Below are 27,386 nucleotides of genomic sequence, written 5' to 3' on the forward strand. Positions count from 1 at the left end.
CAAATGCATGTTCAACAAGTGTTGGCTTCATCCTTAAATAGGGGCCACCTGATTCACACCTGTTTCTTCACAAAGTTGATGACCTCAGTGATTGAATAACACACTGCTATTTTTTTTAACACACCCCTTTCAACTAATTCAACTAATTGCCCAATTGCACAGCCTTAAGAGCGTGCATATCATGAATGCTGGGTCTTGTTTGTTTTCTGACAATCTACTGAACCTACTGGTAACTTGTTTGCCACGTATCAATAAAAAAATGTACGAAAAACCTTGATTATTCTGGTTAGTCACATTGTACTGCTATTATTTTGAACAAGACTGTATATATACACACACATAATAAATTTGAAAAATAAACTATATATAAAAATAAATAAAAAATCAAACAGATAAATAATAATAACGAAACAAATATATCAACAAATAAATAAGTCAACAAATAAACTAATATAAAATAAATAAATACAAATTAATCAAAAATAAACAAATATTTTTTACATAATATTTTTTTTCTTAAATAAATAGAAAATAAATAAAATCAGAAACAAACAATTAAAACATAAATACACAAATCCCCTGCTGGACGATTAAATCCCCAGATTAACACTGAAGGTGACCTGAGCCAGATCTACAGACCAGAAGATCACAGAGACATGAGGGCGCAGGACCTTTGTGACTTCAGACAGAAACCATTCACATAGCAACTCCTTAGCAACCACCTAGCAACATCATCGCATCACAGAAGCATTTTTATATAAGCAAGCACCCCTCACATTTTACAAAATGTACAAAATCTAGGATCGCGTAACTAAGGCTGTCATTTTAAAAACCTGCCATGGCAGCAGTTAATCAGGAAACAAATCCAGATATTACAGCATCAACATAACATCATCAGAGCACATTTCCTCGAGGTCTCGTGGAAAAAAATAACCAAAAGAAACCTTGCATAAACAACTGTACAGAATACATTTAAGCCAGTCTTATTTCCGCGTCTATCGACAGACTCGCACACACGTGATTTATCCATATCAAACAACACTAATAAAGTGCTTTTATTGTAGAAGATCTGCGAGAGGAGAGCAATTAGCAGCGTCCCTATAGACAGAACATTTACCTTCACATGTACAATCGACACGGACTGATTTACTGCAGCATCCTCAACACGAGGACGACTGTCCGACCGTACGTGAGTGTGTGAGGGATTTCAGAGCACTTACTGGAAACCGCAAGCTGGACATCAATGCTCAGTGGTTATTTGTTACACTGCCAAAAAACACAAAGGCTGCGTCCGAAAACCTAGGCAGCTGACTCGTTGCCTCGCTGCCTTATCAGACAGTGTCTAGTAAGGCAGCGTTTTGTGCATGAAGGCACCTCACGAAACTGATTTCGGACAGACTTTTAAGGCAGTGTAACGGTTTAATGATCGACAGCAAAATAGAGAGACCTTTGGTGAGAACGAAACACATATTTAATTACTACATTAGTAATTTCTCGCTAGAAATGACATCAGAAGTGGAAAATATTGATTTTAAAAAACATTTACACACAAACTGACCTGCAAACGCAACTTTCGGACTACATCTTATTTTTCAAGCTCAACTGTCACTGAATGGAAAGCACAGGATTGTGGGATATCAAAAGCAGCTAAGGATACATGTATGATAACTTAAAAATCCATCAGATGAAGGTATCTCAGCCAGGAGACAAGAAGTGAAGCGAACATTAGATTAGGACATTGCTTGATGCCTTCCTGCCTTCAAATGTGTCCTCCAAAGGCAGCATTTTCCAGGTTTTGGACACAACCAAAGACTCTTTTTAAACTGTTAGCTTCACATCTGTACATGAACAGAGTCCTCAAACACCGAACGTTCCTGTAACTCAAGCTGCAGACACTGATGTGCTTGGAGTTGTGTTTAATAGTCGAAGTAGTTCTCCGACATCATTTTCTGACTCAACTATCTCTCCATCAAGGCTTCATCTGGAAGATGGCAGCATTCTGCCATCACAAACGCATCAGGAGCGCTTTGAAACAAACTCGCCCATCTGCCGCCGACCTTCTCGCACGAGGACTGGCTTTCATGTGCCAGACGGCCCTTTTAGGTGTGAAAAACATCTGATGGACTATTTTACTGCTGAACGTGTGGGATGATGCGCTCAGACTCATGATTCATAAAGAGGTCACGAGCACGTCTGAGGAATAAAAGCCTCTGAATAACATAAAGAAAGATGCACAAACACACTTTACAATCAGAAAACAAAATACGATCAAATAAATAAATATCTGATAAAGTTGATAGGATTAATGAAACCAGATAAAATTAAGATTACATAAATTAATATACATAAAATAAGATCAAATAAATAGGATTAAACTAGATCAAATAAATAAATAAGACTAATCAAATATAAATCAAATAAATAAATAAGATAAAGATAATAGGATTAAATAGAATAAAATATAAAATAAAAAAAGGATTAAATAGGATAAACCAATATAAAATTAAGATTAATTAATAAATACATTAAGATAAAACAAGATCAAATAAATAAATAAGATCAAATAAATATGAAATAAGATAACACCAAATGCATAAATAATACAAGGGGTCTTAAGATAATAAGATAAAATATAATTAAATATGATAAACAAGATAAAATAGGAATAAATAAGCTTACATGGATGAATACAGATAAAATATATAAAACAAATAGGCAGAAATAAATACATAAAGATCAAACAAATTTGATTCAATTAATAGGATTAAATAATATAAAATAATAAATAATAAATAAGATTAAATAAATACATACATAATTGAAGATACAATGAATAAAGAACAGATAAATATGAATAATTATAAATTAGATTACATAAAGAAATAAATATGATTAAACGGGTCTGATCTGTAAATCATTTACAGTCCTGAAACGAATGGAGTTGTATGATTTAAATGAACATGAGCTGTAATGTATAGCGGCGAGCGTGTGCTGTTTGTCATCGCAGAGGTTTGCCAATGGCGTTATTCAGGACGGCTGTCAGGAACGGCACTGCAAAATGGATGACAGTGACTCCAGCAAAAGGGCTAAAACATGTACCGCTGAAAAACAATCCTTCATATTTAAGAATCCGTTGGGAAAACACTCCCTGATTACAGAAAACCACTTTCATGAAGTGAAAACTGTCCGAGTAAAGAGGAAAACCACACCAAACAAGCCATGTAGATAGGAAGCCTGATAATGATGCTGTTCTAGTTCTCAGGAGTTTAGGGCTGGGCGATAGAGCGAAAACATTAGATCTTTGTGTTTTTTAAGCTTTTTGACAATATTCAGTGAGAAAAGGCTTTCCAGTCCATAATCTCAGTGTGAAAACAGCTCTGATCTCTTCATAATGAATGAATCTCTCAACGACATCAGAGAATTACACAGACACAGACTAAGTATCTGGGTATGTTCAGAATGATGACTTCTCATACACAATAACTACAACAAAGACTTTCAACATGTCCTCTTTGACTCATTATTAATCGGACGGCCAAAATATTTTTACAGAAAAAGAGAAAGCGAAAATAAATATGAAATGATCACTAAATATGCAACATAAGTTCATGTGACAAGAACATTGCAAACTAGTGTTTTGAATATTTTATAACTGCATAAATGTTTAGTGTTATATAACATTTAATAACATATTTTTGAAAACAAACGCACAAAAAACAGTATGCAATATTCAAAAGAATGCTAGTATGTAGTTCTGAACAGATACAGAAATATTGTTTGCAATACACTACGGTATAAAAGACTGGGGTCAGGACTAAAGAAATGTATACTTATTCAGCAAGAATGCATTCAGTTTACCAAAAGTGACATTTTATAGGCTTACAAAAGGTTTAGTAAAACATGTTTTACTCCAAAACTGCTAGAAAATCTTAGCCATACACCTGGGTTTCAAATTTGAGGATGATATCTCAAAAATGTAGCCTGACGTGGTCATACTCAATTCTAGTCAGAATATGAGTCTGAAACTGCTCCATTGGGCTGTGATTATGAGGCGTGTTTCAACCGAACTAGGAAAGACATCAATTGGACAGACCTACAACCAATCAGAGCAACGAAGGGACGCATAACGTTACTTGTCAAATGTCAACAGAGCTCAGCACTGTGATGCCAAGTCCGCGTTTTTTCCGTGGGTTCTTTTCTATGTCTGCGGGTTGAAGCGACTATTATGTGATATATAGACCCTGGAGTGCCAAATTTAGCAGGTAACCTTGCCAAAATAACACACATTTTACCTCCCAAACACCATTTTTTCACCGGAGAACCCCCCTAGTAGTTGCCGCGTTTTGTTGTAAAAACTTGGCAACCCTGTCTGCACGCGCGCTGAAATCAGGCTGGAATACACTATCTTTTTCATGATACACAGAGTACTTACCCAACATTATCATCATTTCTGAGAGAAATTGTGCTTGTGAATGCATATACAAACAAGCTCTCCGTTTAGGATTCAAACAAATATAATCCAAGCCCCTTTGATGACGTGATGATTACGTTACTGTTGATCATCTGTCCGTCATCTTCTAAAGCCCGCCCTGATGATTTCATTGGTCCGAACAGTTTCTGTTCGGGGATAATTACTCCTCTATGGAGTGAGGCCAGACCGAATTGCCCGACCTAAAAATTTTGTGGGCGGGGCTAAGTTCGGCTGGCATCCAGGCTATCAAAAATGAGCTTTCAGTAAGAATTTGTTAATGTGCAGTACGAAACGCTTCCACTAGATGACATTAGTCTCCTCTTCATTTCTAATGCGGTCATTTTTGACTATGAACAATACAAGTGTTAAAAAAATGTCAGGACCATTTAATCTTTTCAAATCATATCCATGATTTGATTTTGTTTTTCACACAGCAAGTGCCAAAACCTTTACCAAGTTTCGTATCATTCCACTGAAGCAATAAATTCTAAGAAAACGAAATGTAAACTGTTTCAGTCAAAGATGACTAAAGAGCACCAGAGGGTTAAACTTTCTGATTTTCCTGAAATATTCAACTGATAATAATAAATGTTTCTTGAGCATGAAATCATCATATTAGAATGATTTCTGAAGGATCATGTGACACTGAATGGAGCAATGATGCTGAAAACTCAGCTTTGATCGCAGGAATAAATTACATTTAAAAATATATTCAAATAGAAAAGTTATTTTAAATTATATTACCATTGTACTGTATGTTTGATCAAATAAATGCATCCTTGGTGAGCAAGAGAAAAAAACTCTTTCAAAAACATTCAAAAGATCTTAACAACCCTAAACTTTTGAACAGTAGTGTATGCAAGCTAGGTCACTAAACATTGAATTATTTAGTTTTTTATACAAAACTCCAGCTCACCAAATGTTTCTTCAGCGGAATGAACGGACTGACAATCTCAAATCAAATGTACTGTCTACTCAGACAAAAATCGGTTCATTTACTGATCCAAACCTCCTCTGAATGAAAGATATAATCTCAGCGATTACCAGAAGACTGAAACACCTGTGTTCTCCTCAGCTGTCACACACCAACACATCTATCAGTATGCATGAATGGCCAAAAGATAGAGATGCAAGTGAGCTGCATTTCAAAATATACAGCAGGCAGCAAAAGAATAGACTTAAAGGGACATTTGACAGAGCCCATTGACTTTCATTGTATTTTTTCCATACTATAGAAGTCAATGCGGTCCAGTAACTGTTTGGTTAGCCATATTCTTCAAAATATCTCATTCTGTGTTCAGCAAAAGAAAGAAACTCATACAGGTTTGGACCAACTTGAGGGTGGAACTATCTCTTTAAAGTACATTCTTTAAAATAAAATAAAGGTCCTCTATCGGCATTGATGTTCCAAACCTTTAACATCCATGGAATCTTTCCATTCCACAAAAGGTTCTTTATAGTGGAAAAAAGGTTCTTTAGATCTTTCAAATGTTCTTCACACTCAGGGGGAAAAAATATTTTAAGGTTCTATGGCACTGCTGCAAACTTCCTATCAGAACCTTTATTTTTAAGTGTATATGCATAATGAAGGAGTGCAGAGTGCAACATGCTCATATTTTTATGAGTTGCTGCCACTCAAAAAAATGGTTCAGGCCCTTCATAGATACGACACGTTTAAATTAAATTTTACTTAAATGTGTTCAGTCAACCTAATATATTTAAAACTGTAGTTTACCTAATTAATTTGTGTTAAAACTACATAAAATATTTATGTTGACATAACTATTGGGCAGTGGATCTGTAGTTCCCAGCATGCAAGGAACTAAATTATGAGAGTAAATTTAGGGATTAAAGTGTTCATTTATGGTTTTATGTAAAGGGAAAGATGTTGTAAGTTAATGTTAGTGTTTAATGTTCCGTTATGTTGGACATTTAGAGGAGTTTCTGTAATGTTTTTGAATGTGGTTATCATTATGCTGAAGAGTGGCGCCTGGGCTTAAGGCCCTTTCACACTGGACGCGATTTTGATGTGCAAATAATTCGCACGATTGTTTTATTTTTTGGTCAGCTGTTTGTGTAATGAGCGCTTCCACACCGAACGCGAATGTGCTGCGGCGAAAAAACGGCATTTATTTTTTTCGTTTCAGTTTCAATTTTTTTTTTACTCTAACGGCATCAAAAACGGTTTCAACCAATCACATACAAGGAAACAAAGGTGACGAAATGTCAAGTTGATGTCATAAGCTATTCACTAAACATTAACCATTGCCAGGTATGGCATATCTCATGAGATTGCAGCTGTAGGTCTAGTCAAAGCTGTGCATCTGCAGCTGTGTTTACTACTGTGTTTACAGACAGCAATAACCTAAGTTAACTTTTTATATATGTTTTTTTTTTTACCTCATGTCCGCGATTATGGAAAGTGAATGTGTTGCCATCAGTATGTCTGTGGCACTTAAATGTTTACATTGTGACTGAACTGGAAACAGATCGGATGGATTGGTTCCTGAAAAGCGCGGTTTGTCTCGTCAGATGCGCTGCTATCTCGGGATGAGATCCTCAAATTTTCCCACAGACTAAAGAAAGTACTAAAGTGCAGAACCGGCCATGATAAAGATTTAGCTCCTGTACATGATTAGCATCCTCCCCTTCAGACTCTCTGTCCTTCAAGACTGGGTTGCACCCGAAACCATCTTTTAAATAAAATGAAAAGCTCATCTTCACTGTCCTTGTTTTCTCAGCTGACGCAGTAAATGTTTTGGAATGTTGGAGACTCTGAACGTCGCAAATTCGTGTCGCGGCTGACGTGAATGGTTTTGACGCGAAGTATTCGCATGCTAAATATTCGCTTATTCGTTACGCTTTTTCGTTACGCGTCCGGTGTGAAAGGGCCTTTAGGCTGTGGGCACTCAGTGATCTATGCTAATGTTAGGCGTTACATCACCCTTTTCTTAAATTGTCATTATATACAGTGTGTATGATGATGAAAGTATGACACGTTCAAAAAAGTAATGTTATAAGTATAAAAATATAACTTAAACTGTATCTGATAAAATTGAGTTTGACCAACACAATTACATTGTCCAAAACTGAGTTTGACCAACTCAATCACATTTCATTGCATGAATTAGATTTTTATTATTTGGGGCTACACATATTGATTGGATGGAAAACCTGCCCTAAACCTGCCCTAAAACTAAATTGAGTTTGTCCAATGAGTTATTTTTTTGAGCGCATGTAAAGAGATATGTTGTCAGCAATGCAGCTCATTAGAATACAGCTATAACTTTATGGAGCTAGAAATATGACAAAATGATCTGAATTTGAATTGTATAAATCTGAATTATTGACAAGTGTAATCTAACAAAATTGAATATTATGTTGCATTTTACACAGTTCTGAATTTGAATTTTTTTTAATTGTTGAATATAGATCCTTTGAAATTGAACACATCTGAAATGTTTTTATGTCGAAATTGTTTAGACATGTATTTTCAAACAGCAGATATTTTGTTCTGAATTAATCGACTGGAAATATTCAGTTTTTGAAAATACAGATTCAAGATTTTAGATGAAGAAGAAATTCAGATCATCAAATTCAATGTTCTAAAATTTACAGATCATCAAATTCAATATTCTAAAATTCAGATCATCAAATTCAATATTCTAAAATTCAGATCATCAAATTCAATGTTCTAAAATTCAGATCATCAAATTCAATGTTCTAAAATTCAGATCGCAGAAATTCAGATCTTACAGAAAGTAGGCCAGAGGTCATCAGGGAAGAGTAAAGGATGTCAGAAAAATCCAACGGAGCACCATCTGATCATTTCATTTCCTATTTGTAATGGAATAAAGAGAAAGGATCAAACAACCCCTTTATACTTTTTTGTTTATTTTAGATTAATGCACAGAAAAAGAGATTTCGGCTAGATTTCTCATTTTGCGTGCGTGATTTACAAATCGCTGATTAGTGAAGAAAATCTAAGCATTTTACGTCATCTGTCGTTCTCCAGGGTTGAATCCAAAATTGCCCCCCTAAACCCTCACTATACCCTACTTTAGTCCACTAATACAGTTAACTCGAACAAGTGAATGAATGTAGATCCGATGAGTTTTCTTTTGGGGGTGGGGGGTGAAGTTGTTAACAATAATAATGGGAAATGCTCTAATGATGCGTGACCTATTTTTTAACAGTCTATGGCGTGACATTCACAGATCACTGTAGCCCTCAGTTCAAGCAAACGGCGGCGCTCATGACATGAACCAATCACCTCCGCTTTACAGCACAAGAGAAATCATGAATGAACACACAGGGCTGACTGTAAGGGCTCCACATTATCTTTGTCTGGGACAAATCAAAGAGGGTTTTACTTTCCCGACAGGACAAATAAAACATTAAAATAACCAGATAATAATTTATTTATTATTATATTCAATGTAAACAGCGACTGATAATGGAGTGTATCTCTGGTAACAAAGTCGCGTTGAGGCTGGCGCTGCCTGTCTCTTTGTGAGACATTCGTGGAGAAATCAAAACAAGTGAGCAGCAATCTAAACGATTTCAAATACATTGCAATCGTGAATTGTGTAGCATAATTCATTATTAGGTACGTACATGTTAGACTCAAAAAACTTTTTTTGTTCTATTTCAACTATGATTTCACCGACGAATATAGTTCCAACGGAACAACACTCAGCGCGGTGTTTTGAACTGAATGAATCAGCGTTTTGAATGAATCATTTGAATGAACGACTCAATGACTCACTCATTAAGACGATCACTTGCTGCCACCTATTGGCGGTTTAGTTTCATGTTTAAAAGTATCATTGCATTTTTTTATTTGTATATTCAAACATTTAGAACATCAATCTCATAACATTATTTATTGCTGTTAATGTAAGAATTGAACATGAAATGCATACATTTAATAAGATTTAAAAAATGGCCTTTATAAAATGACACAACGCCCTGGGGTAAATATCACAAATATGCAGATTTAAGCAGGCCTATGTAAAAGCTGATAGAACACTGATGAGAATATTACTACAAAATCAATATATGTATACCACCAAAAATCCCCCCAATACACTGTACAGTACATAAAATTTACTCTGTACTCTACCTGATAGGCCGGATTTTGAAACTTGTTTGCAGGTATTGAGGGTATAGGGGGCGATTTCAGATTCAGCCCAGGTCTGTTCAACAAAATAGTAGTCTTATAGCAGTAGAAGACTACCGCTTCTTAAACTGTACTGGGCAGGTCCTAGATCAGGCAACTTTTCTGTGCAACTTAACCCGTTTCACACAAAAAAATGTTTATCTGATATATAAAATATTAATCAGTACCCAACCTTATTTAATTGTGCGGTAAACCCAACCCGATCACACGAAAAATGAGAAATCTAGCCAAAATCTCTTTTTCTGTGCATTAATCTAAAATAAACAAAAAAGTATAAAGGGGTTGTTTGATCCTTTCTCTTTATTCCATTACAAATAGGAAATGAAATGATCAGATGGTGCTCCGTTGAATTTTTCTGACATCCTTTACTCTTCCCTGATGACCTCTGGCCTACTTTCTGTAAGATCTGAATTTCTGCGATCTGAATTTTAGAATATTGAATTTGATGATCTGAATTTTAGAATATTGAATTTGATGATCTGAATTTTAGAATATTGAATTTGATGATCTGAATTTTAGAACATTGAATTTGATGATCTGAATTTTAGAACATTGAATTTGATGATCTGAATTTTAGAATATTGAATTTGATGATCTGAATTTTAGAACATTGAATTTGATGATCTGAATTTTAGAACATTGAATTTGATGATCTGAATTTCTTCTTCATCTGAAATCTTGAATCTGTATTTTCAAAAACTGAATATTTCCAGTCGATTAATTCAGAACAAAATATCTGCTGTTTGAAAATACATGTCTAAACAATTTCGACATAAACACATTTCAGATGTGTTCAATTTCAAAGGTTCTATATTTAACATTTAAAAAAAATTCAAATTCAGAACGATGTAAAATGCAACATAATATTCAATTTTGTTAGATTACACTTGTCAATAATTCAGATTTATACAATTCAAATTCAGATCATTTAGTCATATTTCTAGCTCCATATAACTTTGATTTGAAGTATATACTGATTAAAAAGAGAAGAGTTTTGTGTCCAGTGCTGGTCATGACTGTGAACTCCTGTGATTAAAGTCAATGCTACACATCAGTTTTATAGAAATTGGATGGAAACGGACGGAGTAAAAGAAGACAAAAGGTTGCACTGTATTAATGACAAAATTGGCAGACTTCCTCGATGTTGCTGCCCGGTTTAATGGCTGTTAGGATCAGGACTCACTCCAGCATTAATTCCACCAGGACGTGTTTCTCAACAACACAAGCCTTCCGCTCAAACTCATCTCACCACGTTCATGCAGATAATGTGTCTTCCTAGAACATGGTTATTTTGATTTCGCTCCATCTGTTTTTATTGGGGATGAATTTACAGTATTATTTAGAGATTGGTTATGAGTACTAATACTTTCTTTTTGATATATGACACCAATCAATCGGTCTCCCTCTATATTTAATGAGCTGAGACATTGTTCATCTTAATTTCCGTGGGTTACAAATACACATGCACCTTTTCCTCATGCTTATCTAACACACAAGACTACAGCGATCTTTCTCTGCATTGCTCTAAACAATTCTGCTAAATTCTGATTGAAATCTCAATAAAATGACACAACAATCGATAGACAGATACTGTAGATCGAATAATAGATAAACGGATATGAAAATAGACAGACAGATGAAAGACAGAATAGATAGAATGAGAGACAGAACAATTCAATTCTGACTGAAATCTGCATAGAAAGATAGAACAATAGATACTGTAGACGATTGGGAGACAGAATGATAGATATATCTGTCTGTCGAACAACAGAGAAAACAATAGACAGATTGAACAAAAGAAAGAACAACACAATCTGCTCAATCCTGACTGAAATCTGTGATGGATGGATGGATGGATGGATGGATGGATGGATGGATGGATGGATGGATGGATGGATGGATGGATGGATGGATGGATGGATGGATGGATGGATGGATGGATGGATGGATGGATGGATGGATGGATGGATGGATCCATAGACAGAACCACATACAGATAGATAGATAGATAGATAGATAGATAGATAGATAGATAGATAGATAGATAGATAGATAGATAGATAGATAGATAGATAGATAGATAGATAGATAGATAGATAGATAGATAGATAGATAGATAGATAGATAGATAGACGGACTGACGGACGACAGATGGATGGATTGATGGATGGATGGATGGATGGATCCATAGACAGAACCACATACAGATAGATAGATAGATAGATAGATAGATAGATAGATAGATAGATAGATAGATAGATAGATAGATAGATAGATAGATAGATAGATAGATAGATAGATAGATAGATAGATAGATAGATGGATGGATGGATGGATGGATGGATGGATGGATGGATGGATGGATGGATGGATGGATGGATGGATGGATGGATGGATGGATGGATGGATGGACGGATGGATGGATGGACGGACGGATGGACGGATGGACGGACGGACGGATGGACGGATGGACGGATGGATGAACAGACAGAAATCTTCAGTAGATCTGCTTTAATGCATCACCGCTGTTATAAAGCAGAAATGTGCTCAATTCGTTGAAGGGGAAGAGGACAAGAGGCTGGACTTAAACCAGAACAACTGCTGGCAGAGAGTCAGTGCACGACCAGAGCGTCGCTTTAATCAATCCTCTTTTGCTCGGGCGGCCATCTAGGTGACATTTTGTAAAAATGTGAGCTGGATTACAAATTCGTGTTGATATCCTGCTCTACAGACGAGTCCTGGTCTCTGTAATGGACATGTAACCGAAGCCTTTGAGTGGATTATAATGGTCAAGTTCACGGTGAGAGCTCGAGAGCTCTTTGAGTGAGTTTAGAGAGTTCAAACAGGCTTCGCTAATTGTTTTTGAATTATAGATTGATAATTGTAGCAGACGTGTGCTCGGAAAAGAAAAGCAACGGTCAACAGCAGTTGGCTAATGACTAGATTTACATAAAGCATCTAACAAATGGAGACACTGTCGTGATTAAAACTTTGTATCAATTAAGGCATGTTTACTCCCTTGCAAAATTAATTATGCACATATCTAATATACGCTAACCAGCGCTAATGAACTTCTACAGCGTGAATGGGTGTGTGTGAGGTCATGTTTAAAAGACCTCACAGTGTGACCTCAGCTTCATCTATGAACCTCATCACAATGGTCTGCATGGAACACACAACCACGAAAGCTTTGTTTTAAGCTCAAAGCTTTAAAAAAAAAAACATACGGCAAAATCACATTACAAAGCTAATCATATCTGAACACATAAATTAATTTCCATGCTGGTCTAGGCTGGTTTATGCCAGCAGCACACCCAGGCATAGCTTAGTTTGCCAGCATGCTGTAAGCAGTGAAGCTGGTTAAGCTAGTTAAGCTGTGTGGACCTGGGTTGGGCACATCATGTCCTTGTTTTTTTCTAATTCAACTCCTGAATTTGACAAACAGGATGTAGAATTGCAATTTGCAATTTAATTTAATTTAAAGGTCTCATGGCACTGATTTTGAATTATTTTATAATGTTTCATAGGTGCACATATATTGTTAGTATGTTTTTTACATTTAAAAAAAAGTCATAATTTAGAAATAAAAGGAACACAAATCATCTTCAGAACACAAATGAAGATGTTTTTGTTGAAAGCTGACGGCTGAGAAAGGCTTCAGAAAGGCCTCCATTGGCATTCAGGACATTCCCACTGACCCACTCACAAGACCCATAAAGGCACTAAACACATCGATACAAAGTTACAATAAGATGAGAATATTTTTGTGTGAACTAACCCTTTAATGAACACTGTTATTCACTGTTTGTGGTGGTGCTGTTGAATCCATATGATAAAGCCTGTGCTGACAGCGACTGATAAACTGAATAAATTCTCTACTTATTCTCTGGGCGGGCAAAGCAGAGGAAGGGGCGGTAACCTTTCCTGGTATGAAGTCATAACAGGAGAATTCAGGATCAGCTCATCTGAGCTCTCATTTTCTCAAAGGCAGAGAAACACAGAACTCGTTTTACACAGATTAATATTTCTAGCCACATGGGGACAATATTCAGGCTAGGGGAACTCATATTAATGTTGAAAAACCTCATAAAATAAAAATGTCATGCCATTGGACCTTTAAAGATGTGAAATTCAATGGATGAATAGATAGATAGATAGATAGATAGATAGATAGATAGATAGATAGATAGATGATAGATAGATAGATAGATAGATAGATAGATAGATAGATAGATAGATAGATAGATAGATAGATAGATAGATAGATAGATGGATGGATGGATGGATGGATGGATGGATGGATGGATGGATGGATGACTCGACAGGAGGAAGGATGGATGGATGACAGATAGAATGACAGATGGATGGATAGATGGATGGATGGATGGATGATGGATGGATGGATGGATGGATGACAGATAGAATGACGGATAGATGGATGGAGGGATGGATGGATGGATGACAGATAGAATGACGGATAGATGGATGGATGGATGGATGGATGGATGGATGGATGGATGGATGGATGGATGGATGGATGGATGGATGACAGATAGAATGACGGATAGATGGATGGATGGATGGATGGATGGATGGATGGATGGATGGATGGATGGATGGATGACAGATAGAATGACGGATAGATGGATGGATGGATGGATGGATGGATGGATGGATGGATGGATGGATGGATGACTCGACAGGAGGAAGGATGGATGGATGACAGATAGGATGACAGATGGATGAATGGATGGATGGATGGATTGATGGATAGAAATAACAATTATTTACAATAATTGATTAGGTTTTAAGCAGTAACATCTAGAAATGAAGCAGCTATGAATTCATGAACACACTTTTGCAACTTGTCCACGCCTGCACAAGTGCCCTAGTTCAGCCGTCACCACCGTAATCTGCTCTCGCTCGCACAGTGTGTTAGTGACACATGTCAGTGCTTGTCACCCTATCAGGTCTAATCCTTCCTGCCGCTCCTGCGTCCTGATAAAGCTGCCGATGGAATCTCCACAGGCCTCTGGCTGCACCGCGGTGGGATGCTGCGACTGCGAGGCGTTAACACAGACGGGAGAGTGGCCTGCTTCTTCCTCCATCATCTCCCTCCCCACCATCACAACATCCCTGGGGCAGGAAGTCGTATGCTGAGCACAGAGAGGATGGAGGCAAACGGCTGATCGTGACAACTAGAGCATCCCTAATAAATGCACTATCCTGCAGGACACATGCATGAAGCACGTCGTTATATCTCGAGTACCAGCGCGATTCTCAGGTGGGCCGACCTGCTCCGGACATGACACTGGCAATGCACACGGCGTGTACATGTTCGCGTGGGCAACATAAACCCAAATAAACGTGATCACAGCATCTGGGGACTGTTTCTGCTGATGCACAAAGCATGCACTGAAAGGGAGAAAGGGGAAGCCGTGCTCGTCGTGCTGTGCTCTTACCTTATTGCAGTCACTGTTTGCAGGAAACAGCTCACCTGAGTGCCTCTCGCATGCAGACCAAACGTATGCAGGCCAGCGAAGCGCATTCAAAACATCTCTCTGGCTCGGACGGCTGAGAGCCCAGAGAGCAGACTAAAACAAAAGGGATAGTGTATGCCGGGGGGAAACTTTCAAAGGGATGTCTTGAGTGTCACTATAATGCAGCTGGTATGCACCGTCCGTTCATCACAGCTCATCAGTCGTATTATATATGTGACCTGACATGGCTCGTGCCCCCATTGAGCCGCCCGCTCACAGCCAAACAACACGGGCTGTGAGCGGCGGCCCCCCGCAAGCGGAGATGGTCTGATCCGGAGGAGTTTGAGGAAGCGGGAGGCAGTAGCGGCGTCTGCAGCATCAGCCGTGCAACCCATGCTCTCTCTCTCTCTCTCTCTCTCTCTCTCTCTCTCTCTCTCTCTTTTCTCTCTCTCTCTCTCTCTCTCTCTCTCTCTCTCTCTCTCTCTCTCTCTATTGATTCACTCCAGCCCGGCACAGCCTCAGTGAAATATGAAACGCCGGCCTGCCAAGCTGCCATCAATCGTGAATAACATTAACAACAATATTAGAAACGACAGGGAAATACTGAACGCTCCAGATGTCCTGCATCACCGCAGCTTCTGCCGAACACCCGGCCGGGAGAGAGGGAGAGGGAGAGGGAACGGGATCGGGATGAGACACCGCACAAAACCTGTCAAGAACAGGTTCAGGTCCCATATCACTGCACAATCAAATGAAAGACATATGCACTGAAAAAAAAGGTGTGTTGGATCATCATTTAATCATGTACATCGGTTTCCAAATGAATCTATTAAGTTAAACAAACACAATTTTGTTCACATAACTTTTTTAAGTAACCCAATTGAGTAGTCTCAAAATGATTTTTAATATGGCTCCCTAACAACAGTGGAATAAACAGTAAAAGTTTGTTTTGTTTTTGTATATTCAAATGATTTATAAGACTGTCCTAACTAGCCGTCCTAATATTAGCCAACAATAGCACATAATGAACACTGAAGTACTGAAGTGCTTTTTAATGACATGTGCTGTTTCAGTCCACAGCCTAAGCCAGGGGTTTTCAAACTGGGGTCCGGGGACCCCCAGGGGTCCTCCAGAAGATTCTAAGGGGGCCCCAGAAAATTTTAGAGAAATAAAAGGCACGGCAAAAATGGATAAAGTCTACCGAATATAATACCTTTTTTGAATTGTAATTAAAAATTGTATATACAGAATTGTATATGTTTGCTTTGTATCTTTCTGTTGTAAGGCAGTATTCTTAACGCAATATGTAATCTGCTTACATACATTTATTGTGAAAGATTTTTATGTAAAATTTTTTAGTTAAAATTTTTTCTTCTTCAGGTTTATACATAATACAATAATTATAGCAAGTTTATTACGCTTGGAAACAATATTTTGCATTTATAATATCACACAATTTATCTAACAGTTTAAATGTTTCTTCATAAAAATATATGGATTTTTGGAAGGGTGTCCCTCATAAAAGATTCATTGTATTGTGGGGGTCCTTGGGATCATAAAGTTTGAAAACCCCTGGCCTAAGCAACCGCTCCGCTCTTCTCCACTATGGTAACCCAGTATAATTTAAATGGTTCTAAATATTCCATCATAATTAAACATTAACACTATTAAACAATATAAAGTCTCCACCTTATCTAATTTTCCCCAAAAAACACATAAAATGACACTTAGAGTGTTAGTTCATCCAAAAATGAAATGTATGTCATTAATGACCCGTAAGACCTCCGTTCATCTTCAGACACAGTTTAAGATATTTTATATTTAGTCCGAGAGCGTATCTAAGTGTATGCACACTATACTGTCCATGTCCAGAAAGGGAATAAAAACATCATCAAAGTAGTCCATATGTGACATCAGTTAGTTCATTAGAATCTCTTGAAGCATCGAAAATACATTTTAGTCCAAAAATAACAAAAACTACGACTTTATTCAGCATTGTCTTCTCTTCCGCGTTCCTCATAAAGATTAAAACGGTCATGAATCAGTTTATTGATTCATGATTCGGATCGCATGTCAAACTGCTGAAATCACGTGACATTGGCGATATATTATACATATATTAGGCTAAATACATACATACATACATACATCTATTATATAAACACAAACTTTTATAGTAGATCGATTTTACAGCCCTACTAAAATTACAGTTTAAAAAAAAAATTGTGAGTTTTTACACACAGTAAATAACATCCCATTAGAAATGGCTTGTTCACCTGGATAAACCTCACACAGATCGACAAGGTTCGCCATCCCTACGAGGTCACTGCTTGACCTATAATTCAATAAAACAGGGGCTTCCACAAAAACACTATTTGCCTTATCAGCAACACAGAAGAGATTGAGCGCAGCCCATGGTGAGCACCCAAGGGCAGTGGGTGAACTGTAAAAACACTGCTATCTGCTCTCACAGGAGATTGTATGAAACGCTTTCGCGCACAGCAACCTTGAGAGACGTGTTGCCATAGGAATGGTACGCTGCTATTATGAGCACAGGTAGAAAAGTCTTTATTCACACACCAGAAGAAAACAACAGCACCAAGCTCTTAAACCCTCAATCTGCAGAGATCTGACATGGAAAGCAACCATTTATGATGATCGGCTAATAACGGACACGGACAAAGAGGGTTTTTGGGTAGTTGTCTGCTGTATAGACCAACTAGCGTGGTCTAGTGCTGGTTCACCATCAAAACCATCAGTGAGACCGGTCAACAAGCGTTTCTAGTAAAGGTGGTTGACAAAGGCAGTCAATAAAGGGATAATAAATCGAGAAATCAACTTTCCCTTGAGCCTCTTTTCCCTTGAACCTCTGATATATAAAAGTTAATTGTGATATAATAATATCCTGTAAGTTTCGGAGCTGAAAACTTCCTTGCTAGTCAAAAACGGCGACTCAACAGATTCGTGGAGCTAAACTAATCTCACTAGCAATACACATGCTCACGAAGAGAGCAAGATATTGCGCTGTGCCTTGTTTGCTTCATTTCACTGCGAAATCGTTTGTAAATAAAACACAGGTCAAAACTGGATTTGCAGACATATTGAGATTAAAACACAATACTGTGTCTTCTATATTGGATCCGACAGGAATGGTGCAGCACACTTATGTGAGTAAAACATTTTTTATATGTGATAGTATTGCATTGTTATAGATTGTTTTGATTATGCGCATGTGTCTAACAGAGCATACCATAGCACGCTGTCAAAGGCTGGAGAATCCTTTATTTGTCGGTTCATTGCAATTCGAGATCAGACTCAGACATGTAACGTTATGGGCCAAGGCTCGCAAAGCCCAACGTCAGAAACGGAACCAAAACGGAAGCCCGTCGGCAGGCCGGTGAATCTTAAATAGTGAAATAATATTCCTTTCTTGATCCGCGTTGTTCACTCTCTCTTGACTTGATATTTCAAGGGCGTGTGTGTGTGTGTGTGTGTGTGTGTGTGTGTGTGTGTGTGTGTGTGTGTGTGTGTGTGTGTGTGTGTGTGTGTGTGGTTCGCGCTTAAATCCATTGATCGGGCGGGCCAAGTAATAAAAAAATCATATTCCAATCAATCGTGGGTGGATGTTTGTTTGATAAAGATGTTTTGCGAGCCCTGTGAGAGAATCAGACACTGATTCCAAAAAAAAGTAATCCTGAAAGTGTTCAAATTGCCATTTTTAACACCAAACTTAAAAATACAGAACCTAAAAGCATGGTATGTTTCGAAACGGAACCAACAGAACATCCAAAACAGTGCCAGGATTAATGTATGTGTGTAGCTACATATGATGGTATTTTGGCTTATAAACTGCAACAGGAATCCCTCCATCACACATTAACGGAGATCTGCTATGAGGAGACCATGGAGGAGACGTGGTTCTGATGCTTGTACCGAACTGTGATGGGCAACAGCACAACCAATATGAGAAAAAACAGGTGTGTGTAAGCTTTCTGTGCTTTGTAGATTCGCATCTTGTGCTATGACGTCCTGTTTTAGGTTCATTTACATGTCTTTGGTCTGTCTTCTGTTTATATACCATTCGATCTGCATTAGAGTTTGTTTGGTGCACAAATGAGACACACTAACAGAACAATCGTTGTAATTAAACCAAACATGCCAAGTGTTAACACACCTTTAAAGATAACTTATTTGGATTTAAGGACCAATATCGGGTCATCAAAATGAGAATCGATTAAAATCGAGAAATCAGTATTTTTAACCCAGTCATAAATATCCACTTCTTTTTTTAACTCATTCAAAGGAGAAAAGTCTTCACAAAAAGATATTTTTGAGACCTAGAGAAAAGTAGCTAACGGCCAGCCATCTGTCATGAACACATTCGCATCCGCAGGACTGGACACACTAATGAGATCTCTTGATAATCATATTATCTCCATTGTTTAATCATGGGATTCAACAATAATCCCATGTGAATTAAGAATCCCAATAGATGAGCAAAGGATTTGAGCTGCTAAACACAATCCTTTTATAGCTCTATGCTTTCCGCTAAGACCAATAGTGACTTATTTGGGTTCATTTTTATCTTCTTATGGAATTTTACAAGAAACAGTGAGACAAGAGTGATACTTAACTGAGAAAAAAAAAACTGAAACAACCAAAATAAAAAATTGATGCATTTAACAAAAATTTTCAAGAACATTTCCAGGTTATATTTCCCCATAAATCAAAAGAAAATACTAAAATAAATTATAATTTTCCAGGTTTTCAATTTTCAATTCAAAGCTTACTATATTTTAAAGACCATTAAAGGAATAGTTAACACAAAAATTTCAATTGTCATCATTTACCCACAATTTTTTCCAAACATGTACAAGTTTCTTGCTTCTGTTGATCACAAAAGATGATATTTTGAAGAATGTCTGTAACCAGACAGTTGACGGCCCCCATTGACTTCCATTGTATTTTTTTCCTACCATGGGAATCAATGGCTCGTCAACTGGCTGGTTACTGACATTTTACAAAATATCATCTTTTGTGTTCGACAGAAGCAAGAAACTCATACAGGTTTGAAACAATTCGATGGTGAGTAAATGACAAAGTTACCCGGTTTGGTGTAAGCTATCCCTTTAAGAGAACATTTAAGGAACCCATTTACATTGGGAAAGGAATTTATTCAATGGAAATTAATTCCACTCTTGTCAATGTAATGCAAAATAAAATTATTTTAGCTGGTTAAGCTATTAATTTAGCTTACATTTAAATTAGTACAATACATTTCAATTAACATAATACTTCTCAAATAAACAAAATGATTTTAATATCAAAATATTTAATAAAATATTTAATATTCATTAAAAGAAATTTAATCCGTTAATTGCTTTCCATTTACCACCGAAACTGAGAAAAATGAGAAATAAAAAGACATTAGAGTTATAATACTTTGAGGGTAAAGTATTTATTTCTTTTTGGTTTTGGGATGAAATGTGTAAGATTGCTTCCGCCACATAATAGAAAATACAAAAGGTAATAGCGACTTTTTATCTCACCATTCTGAGAAAAAGTCAGAATAGCAATGAAAAAAAGTCTGAATTGTGAGATAAAAAGTTGCATTTAACTTTTTTTTTTTTTTATTCCATGACAGATTTACTCGTGCTTATTTGAGGAAAGTCCCGACAGGAGTCCTGAACATCCTGAATAATTCAGCACAGCACATCCGACACCATAGGAGGAGGGAGACCCGTAGGAGACCATCGAGAATCCCGCCGGAAAATCACAAAACCTCTGAACCACCAGAACCAATAACCCAAACACAAACTCTTCCAACTCACAGGTTCATTTGCTCAGACAGACAGACTCCTTCCCATCATATACATCAAATCCATCTGTTTGCAAAAAGATCATATCAAACGGCAAAAATTCAGGTTTCACATTTAGTAGTGTTTTCTAAGTTAATCAAGTTTCAGTCATTTAAACTTGATACATTCAAATGTTTCAGTATATGCAAGTAAATATTGACGTTTATTTTTATTGGTGCATTTCATTGAAAAGGTTCAATATTCTTGATGCAAAATATGCCTGGTAACACTTTATAATAAGGTCCGATTAGCTAACATTAGTTGATGTACTATCTAACAATTGCTCAACTAACAATTAGCAATACATTTGATTCAGTATAAGCTTAGTAAAGTGGGATCTGTTCCAGTTGGCTAAAATGCATAACCTGATACCTTTGACAGCAGGTTACACATGTCAGATGATTTCAGAAAGTGTTCAGTTTATCTGCTTTCCTACATCTGCGAGAACAAGTCACGGTTACCGTGATCATCCACAGGAGGAACGCCAAAGATACTGAACAATTTCAATAAAATAATTCAATAAAAATTGAAAATGCACTATAATTGTGTATGCTGTGTATTTTATGACTATCCTTTTATTAGACTATCCCAGTGTTAGGTTTGATTGATAGACATATTTTCCCCTAATATTAAACATAAACCTTGCATATAGTTTTGATATCAAATATATTCAAATTCTTAAAGCAAAATGTAAAAAAATTACATGATCAACGAGTTATGACAGCATGTTTTTACATTGCTAATACATTTTATTTTAAAGTTATACAAGATTAAAATCATTTTTTAAAGTTAGTTTCATGTAATTCAAGATGAAATCACTTAAACGTGCAGTATGCAACTTTTGGCCACTAGGGGTCACTCATTCAAAATAATAACAACAGACGTACTTTGATGACGTCGGGAAAGTGCGTGGGCTCATGGGAGTTGTTGTCATTATTGCCACTGTCAACCAGCGAATCTGGCATCTCCAGCAGAAAACATGTTCACTGACAAGGTAATTGTTATATTACATCTCTATTATTGTTAAGTTTAGTTACGGCTTTTCACTTTATGTAATGTCAATCTAATGAAATAGCAGCGAGCTACCGTTACTTAACAAACTTATCAGTAACGTTAGATAATGTGCGAGACAGAATGTTGTGCGGGCGGTCGCTATGCCAACATACCTATAAGTTGGTAGGCTATGTTGACATATTAACCGCGCATCATAATTTGAGTTACTCAAATTATAGATATATTGACATGGCATCCGCGATTGTCGAACATTCTGTATATCAACTCTTCAATAAGGAAATAAATTTCAATTTAGTTTATCATTACCAACATAAAACATAGTATATGAGAGAACCAGGACCAGCAATACGTTGTTCATTGGAACACGCGCTGTGTCGCTCCCCACGTTCATCAATCATTCTAATAAACATTTATTTTGGAACTCAGAGATATATGAATAAGTAGATCATTATTAAATAGATATTATATGTAGCTAGTATTAACATATGATAAAAGTGACGGTCACCTTATATTAATTGACAAAGATAGTGGCATATTACCTTATGAAGCTAACGTTACTTTCTCCAGCTACATATAAAACCAATAATAGCTAGTCCATCTGCGTTTTACACATGACATCATCGTGTCACCAAATATACGGATAGAAATACTTTTGAATCAGTTTTTAAAAAAATAGCTCTTTCAGTCTCCAAAAACAGAGAATCCGCCTGTTTGAAAAGCCGATACAAAATGTATAACATTACGTATTCAGCTAAACGCGTCTCACTGTGGTCAAGATCGCTATGCAATATGCAAACATACAGCATGTTATGATTATATGATTATTATGTTAGCTGAATGGTTACTTAAATGACCTGTTTATTAAAACGCAAGCGAGATCAGCATCTCTCTGCAGTCCGAGCTTGTCACGAAGATTTCGCCATCTTTCAAAGGCTTCTCCAAGGTTTACACGTCTATTGCTTCTTCTACTGTCCCAAAATCTTCTCGGGTCATTTTTTTCACCCGTACGTTTGCGCTTTGTTGAGCTGGCAAAACGTACAGGCAAAGAGTAGTCATGATCCATTATCATACAGACTTTTTTATACGGGGGTTCCCCTTATACTGTCTGTCAGTGTTCCTCTTTGAGTTTGGCGGTTCCGCCCATAGATATCTATGGTTCCGCCGAGTTCGCAGGAAGCAAGACGCAAACGTGGATATGACGTGAAAGACTGGCGACATAACGGAAATAAAGACACGGTCCGTGTCTTCGAATTAAAATATTAATTTCTCTGGATTTAGAAGTTAATTGGAACTGTCGGGATAATGTAAACACACAACTTTAAAAAATATATAACATAGATATAGTGATCTTTTATATTTTTAATGCTGAAACATTACATATTGTGCCTTTAAACATCCAAGTTGATTGTACTTAAAAATGTACTTGTGATGCAAAATGACAGAAAATAGGAAGTCTTGTTTTATAAGAAAATAAAGTTTATACTTAAAACAAGAACAAATGTGTGCCAACCCAAGGGGGTTCATTTAAAGTGAAAGCTAGTTTTTGTTTTGTTTTTGTTTTTAGTATAAATTCATTTATTTTGATATCAAAACTCTAAACATTCATAAATTACCATACATTTACTTGAGATGTAAAGTAACATTACATGAAAAAATATGTTTTTTTGAGGAATCAATTCAAATAAAAGCAAGCTAATCCTACCTAAAACAAGATCAAATCTACTAAATGGGTTAAGATTTTTTTTCTGACCCCACTGGCAGATATTTTCTCATTTTAAGCATACGTCATGTTATTTTCAAAAAAATCCATCATCTCAATTTAAGATTTTTTGCTGATTTTTTTTTAATATGTACTGAAAAACAGGACAAAACTACTAAGGAATAAAATATTTTTTTGCAGTGTGCTTTTCAACTGAGAAGCATAACATGAAGCATGGAGAGTCTTCCAAAATGATTCCTTGTTAGGATTGCAAAGGGGAAGAACATGCAATAAATTCATTTCTGCACTTGTTCATGTTCAACTACATTTCAAATCCCTGTTATGGACTAACGTACAATTTTGCAAATGTCCATTTTATTCCCATTAATTCGATTTAATTCCCATATATGTCACATATACTCCTGTTAATTGTTATGGAAAATTTCCAACTTTGAAAATATCCAATTTTGCAACCCTAGCTGTTCCTTGTCAGTCAGGATTCTGCCTATATAGTCCACAGAGAGCGTGGCAGCTCACTGGAGTTTGAAACAGAGCCACTATTCATTTTCGTATCATATATAAGAGAAGATCTCATTTATCACGTTAACCATTCGCTCTGCCCTCAAAGTTCATGTTTAGCTAACGAGCCAATCCATTAATTCAGCCAGAACAACGCAAGATAGAGGCGAAAATCTAAATAAATCGTCTGGCCTTTTGTGCTTCTCGCCTATTCAGCTGCAAATAACCTCAATTGACACCATAATAGGATTCATTCATCACTCTGGGCCATGAAGAGCTCGTTAGAAACATTGTGCAGACTGTTAATCTGCGCATTAATAAAGCCAATCGCAACTTATCAAACAGAATCTCTTCATCAAGGCGTCTCCTCGCAGGAAATTCCCAGAACAAAAGTTTGTCATCGTCAATGTGCATAAAATGGAGAATTAATATTGATGTTACTGCATTTGGAGAACTATGCACAGAGGCTCTAAACTCAAACAGATTGAAACAAATATATTCAAGAATTCTAGGCAATTTGCAGTTGTTGTGAACTCCCCGGTGAGACGTGTGAAAACACAACGCTGAATTCAAAGTCTGTCTCAGGTAAAACCGACCGTTTAATGCTGAATGTTATTTACATATGGGCAAGAATCTGTAAGATTTCACAACACATGACAGCCAAACATTAAATCTATGTTATGATTTACATGATTAAACCATCATGCTGTAGTTTTTTTTACGTGAAACACAAAAGGAGAAATGCAGCCGAGCATCTGAAGTGTTTTTTTCCATACAATGAAATGGTTCTTGTTTGACTCATATCAGTTAGCGTTTTCCTGACCCTTATAATTATTGTATGAATTGGAATATAGTGTAGCCTATTTATGCACTACATTTTGGACACTTTAATATAATTTTTTGGTTTGCAGCACTAATATAAAAATAAACCGATATGCATGTGACGTCACCGTCAGCTGGATGACGGCAGTTACCCCCACTGAGCGGCAGTGAATGCTTTTCAGCGTGAATGCTGCAAAAAACAAACAAAACTCATCTAAAATCTAAAACGGGAAAGAGATTTGAGATTGACTGACAAAATAGATTTGACAAGAAATCTGAGGTATATTTTTTACAGACTGCCAAAAGCTACAGAAAAGAGAAGCAAATGTATCGCTGCAATTCACAGAAGCAACTGGACTCCAGGCAGCGAAACGTGCAGTTATCGTTTTGTGATTTGCAGTTATCATTTTGTGTAAATATGTTGAATTGTGGGGTAAAAATCATACCCTGCATTTTGTACTGATAACTCATTACTTAAATATGTATCATCTTATATTCTGCATAATTGGATGTTTTTAATTATTACACGGCTCTGTGAAATACTTGATTCTGATTGGTCAATCACGCATTCCAGCGGTACGTTATTTCCAGATAACACCCGCTCATACGGGTACTACGAGTTATCTTGACCGGTACTACTTCTATGCTTAACGCTGGCGCCATCTTGTGGCTTAAACAGTAGTGGGTTACATTGGAAGACATCAAGGCAGGTTTCCTTTATAACGTTTTTAATATAGATATTTTTCTTACACAAACGCATCGATTCGAATCAGAAGGCTCTATTATCCCATCGGAGTCGTGTGGAGCACGTTATTTGACGGACAGCTGCATTTTTTTTGGACTTCAAACACAACTACAACAACTGCTGGGATTAACGTTAGCCTGGACTTTTTAAATATAACTCCGATTGTATTTGTCTGAAAGAAGAATGTCATACACCTACGACAACTTGAGGGTGAGTAAATCATAGGCTTGGTTTCATTTTTGGGTGAACTAACCCTTACATGCATTCATTTTCAACATTTAGCAAGGGCATATGGCAAATCTTCAGCAATAGATAAAGGCTTAAAGCAGGTTGGAACTGTTTTTCTTCGCGGAAGCTTTGCGTTAGAGCTAGCCTAATAAAATATTTAATCTCGAGACAATATTTTGTGTCTAATAATTATTTATTTGAGACTAGTAGCCGTGTAATAAGCGGGATAATGTACACCCAGCCGGTTTTTATCGCAGAATAAACCCCTTCAGAGTGATGCAAGACCCCTCCGCTTCGCGTCGGGGTCCTGATCACTCTGTCGGGGTTTATTCTGCGATAACAACCGGCTGGGTGTACATTATCCCTTACATAAACACTGACAAAAACTATTCTGTTTTTGATATGACGGTAGCATACATTGATATAAGTGATCACCCAGATTTAGACCTATACTGAATTTAAAAAGCGTTCACAGGCAAATTTGCTTTATGTGTTTCCCCAGTGTCATATAAATGTCAGGAAACACAATTCCTGGCTGCATGTCAATATTCATGGATCACTGGATCTTTGGAAAGTTGGTGACGTCAGTGCATACCCTCTACACTTATTTTTTTCAAGATTCTTTAATTAGAGAACACCATTTACATAAAATAAAAATGTTTTGTAACAGTATACACTTATTTAGTATCAATTTTTATCAAAATATGTGTCCTTTTGCAAATTTTTTGTAACGGTTTCCACAAAAATATGAAGCAGCACAAGTGTTTTCAACATTGAGAATTATCATAAATGTTTCTTGAGCACTAAATCATCATCAGAATGATTTTTGAAGGATCATGTAACACTGAAGACTGGAGTAATGGTACTAAAAATTCAGCTTTGTTCACAGGAATAAATTACATTTTAAAATATATTTTAATAATAATAATAATACCAATAAAAATAATCATCATCATCTTATGATATTTCACAATATTGTATTTTGGATCAAATAAATGCAGCCTTGGTGAGCAATAGTGAAGAAAATATTTGAACACCCTGCTATTTTGCAAGTTCTCCCACTTAGAAATCATGGAGGGGTCTGAAATTGTCATCATAGGTGCATGTCCACTGTGAGAGACATAATCAAACATTTTTGCCAGGTTTGCACACACTGCAGGAGGGATTTTGGCCCACTCCTCCACACGGATCTTCTCTAGATCAGTCAGGTTTCTGGCCTGTCGCTGAGAAACAGAGTTTGAGCTCCCTCCAATAGATTCTCGATTGGGTTTAGGTCTGGAGACTGGCTAGGCCATGCCAGAACCTTGATATGCTTCTTACAGAGCCACTCCTTGGTTATCCTGGCTGTGTGCTTCGGGTCATTGTCCT

General features: G+C 36.8%; 1 protein-coding gene across 2 annotated transcripts in view; it reads right to left on the reverse strand.

Moving 5' to 3' along the window:
* The window catches only part of cdk14 (cyclin dependent kinase 14), a 223,704-nt gene that overhangs the window by 158,648 nt on the left and 37,670 nt on the right, over positions 1–27,386 (reverse strand). The window contains exon 1 of one of the 2 annotated variants that reach the window (XM_067447901.1): positions 15,116–15,388. The exons of the other annotated variant lie outside the window; for it this stretch is intronic. The gene's annotated coding sequence lies outside the window, so the exon portion shown is untranslated. Of the gene's footprint in view, positions 1–15,115; positions 15,389–27,386 lie in introns of those variants that run through there. 2 annotated transcript variants of the gene reach the window in all.

Source organism: Pseudorasbora parva, chromosome 7 (assembly GCF_024679245.1).
Source record: "Pseudorasbora parva isolate DD20220531a chromosome 7, ASM2467924v1, whole genome shotgun sequence".
NCBI lineage: Eukaryota > Metazoa > Chordata > Actinopteri > Cypriniformes > Gobionidae > Pseudorasbora > Pseudorasbora parva.